Source organism: Haemaphysalis longicornis, unplaced genomic scaffold, assembly GCF_048455015.1.
Source record: "Haemaphysalis longicornis isolate Haplotype H1 unplaced genomic scaffold, Haemaphysalis longicornis Haplotype H1 scaffold_8, whole genome shotgun sequence".
In the NCBI taxonomy this organism is placed as follows: domain Eukaryota; kingdom Metazoa; phylum Arthropoda; class Arachnida; order Ixodida; family Ixodidae; genus Haemaphysalis; species Haemaphysalis longicornis.
The window spans coordinates 5,271,024-5,273,932 of NW_027526445.1; the positions used below are offsets into that span (position 1 = coordinate 5,271,024).

Below are 2,909 nucleotides of genomic sequence, written 5' to 3' on the forward strand. Positions count from 1 at the left end.
TTGTAGCAAGGAAGCACGTTTGTATAGCTAAAACGCGAATTTATTGACGGGGCGTTCTTTGTTTTACGAATTTATTAGTTATCTAGGTTTTCATCCCAGCCACGGAATTCAAAGTAATGTAAGAGGGTCCAAATGTTTTTATTCGAACATCTTCGTCCGTGAGAACAAATGCGAATGGATCTACAGTATTTTACATTGTAATGAGACGTGCTTCGGCGAAGCTTGTGGGACGTTTGACGCGGAATGACACGAGTGTTTTGTTATAATAAGTACACATTTTGAGCGTATTTGGCGTCTCCGTCGCGCATTCAAAGAACCAGGATGCGACTGACTTTCGTTAGTGTGATGCGACAGTCTTTCTTTACAGATATGTATTTAAATGACAAGCTCCCCATTATTCTAGTAGCAGCGCGTTTGAAGTTTATATTCCGACCCCTTCTTATTCAGACGAACATTAGTACCAGAAATCTGACCTCGGTCGTACAGACACGACCTAGGAATAATAACCACTCTTCTACAATCACTATATATGCTTGAGACACTGCCTGTCTCAAGAGCTTCTATTTCCGTCCAGCCGTAAGAGAATAGAAAAAGTTAAGCCCATTATTCATGACCACTACATTAGTGAACATAATTGCTTTCTTGCAGAAGAGCTAATTGGGGAAAATTGAATTGATTTAGCAATAACCGTCTGATGGTACAAGTATTGTAAACTACAATAATCGTTTGTTTGTAGTCGTGATTTCATTTATCAGTTTTGTACATCACCATTCCTTTTAAACTTCTGAGCGTTGCTCTAAGAATCAAACAATTGCAAACATTTTAGTCAGGAAAGTCGTTTGAGTTTGGTTTGGTTAATATTGGGCGCTATTTATTTCATGTTAGGGTATTAATATGCACACATGGTTGTTGAAACCATCCTCTTTTATACCTTATTATTGTGCGCTGAATTCTATGCTTCTTAGTTCGGACTATTATATTCGGTGAAGCTTTTCCCACACCATAGTATCTATTTTCCCACCTTCTCTGATCTCTCGCTAGATTAGCCGTAATTGCAATAACTAAAAATAAAAATAACGTCATTGTATTCCTCTTAACATTAAGCCCGCCTAATTCTTTACCTCCCCACTTCTGTATTACCTCATTTATTAACATACAATCCCACTGAAACTAGCTACCAGTATCCTTGTCCATTAGCGAAGATTGTGATGAATAATAAATGGCATAACCATTAGTATTCCATCAACAAAGCTATGTCAACTGTTTTCGTCTCTTTTAAGCACATCTTAAAAATATTCGATGTACAAGGGTCGGAATGCCCCTGTAGTTTACTTTTAAAACCCTTATACAAGCGACCTATATGTTGGGAAAGTTGACCCTTGGATTTTCATATCGTATTTTGTATTGAATAAGTGTAAGAACGCTCGTTTAAGCTTGTCTTGTATTTCTTGCTTCTGGTTCTTTGTTTTGCTTCGTAGATGCGTAGCAAAGTTACATGCGGTTTCTCACTTTTGTATGCTTTGTACTGAATATGTACCACTCCATCGATTAGCTATGCTGCATGAGGCATTTATTTAAAAAATTAAAACACCTGCCATTTTTTCCCGCAGGAAATGCACGTTTATGCACCGCCGGACACCCTTCTGGGGTCTGTCAAGATGCAGTTTAATCCAATTTTCCCAACGTTCTTGGTGCTGGACGGCAATCAGAGTGGCGTACTGACGATTCAGGGGCCGTTCCTTACGTCTGCTTGCTGCAATGACGTTGTCTTCGACATCTCCACCAAAGATGGAGCTACAAAGGTGGGCTTCATTGCCAAGAACTGGACCGGATGTATACGCGAGGCTTTGACGGATGTCGACAACTTCACTCTTGTCTTCCCTATGGACTTGGATGTCAAGATGAAAGCCGTGCTCCTGGGCGCCCTGATGCTGATTGTAAGTAAATAATGTTGTGTAGTCAGAGTAACGTCGGATGATTAGGTAAAATATAGCATCGTTCAAATCGGTATTCTCTTGAGCAGGAAAAATCAGGTGCTTATATGACGTGCAACACGTTTCCACGTGATAGGTATGGCTAATATACAAGCGCAATTATATATGTATGTATACATTGCGAGTAGGAAATGGGTAATGAGGGGCTCGGTGAATTAAGACAGAATGAAAGGACACAGAAAGTGGTGGGGAAACAGCCCCGCTGGTAGCGTAGTGGTCATCGCACCAGACGCGCATTCTGGAGGTCGTGGGTTCGGATCCCACCCGGCGGGCATTTTTTTAACACTTTCTTTGTGCCCGAAAACGTTTTCAACAGTCTATAACCTACCACAATTTCCCCTTTGCTTTCCGGGGTTTTCTTGACTGCCAATCCTTATTTCTATCTCAATAATACGAGCCCCTCATTTCCCATTCTGATTCGCTACATGCAAAGCGAGAGCCTCTGTTCTGGCAGTCTTGGTGCCATAGGGAGCTTAAGAGCGTTCAAAGCTGGTCGACCACTCTCGACATGCCGTAGAACTTCGAGTCACGGCCCGGGGTCTTAAAAGAAGGTCCCCTTCACCCCGAGTAGTCAGAGTGGCGCTGGCTACCACCCCCAAGTGCAGGAAACAAAACATACCTTAAAATAAATACCCCAGAAATTGGTGGTGAAACAGTCCCGCTGGTAGCGTTATGGTCATCGCACCTGACGCGTATTCTGGAGGTCATGGGTTAGGATCCTACCCGGCGGGCATTTTTCACCACTCGCTTTCTGTCTCAAAAAAATCCGCAACAGCTTTCATAACCTACCACAGTCTCCCATTTGCTTTCCTAGGTTTTCTTAACAGCCAATCCTTATTTCGAACTGAATTTAACGAGACCCTCAAGTCCTATTCTGACTCGCTATATATATATATATATATATATATATATATA

At 41.7% G+C, this 2,909-nt stretch overlaps 1 non-coding gene across 1 annotated transcript; it reads left to right on the forward strand.

Moving 5' to 3' along the window:
- Nucleotides 1-2,193: 2,193 nt before the first annotated feature.
- On the forward strand, nt 2,194-2,266 carry Trnaa-cgc (transfer RNA alanine (anticodon CGC)). The gene has a single exon. It is a non-coding gene; the product is annotated as a tRNA-Ala (tRNA).
- The last annotated feature ends 643 nt before the right edge of the window (nt 2,267-2,909 follow it).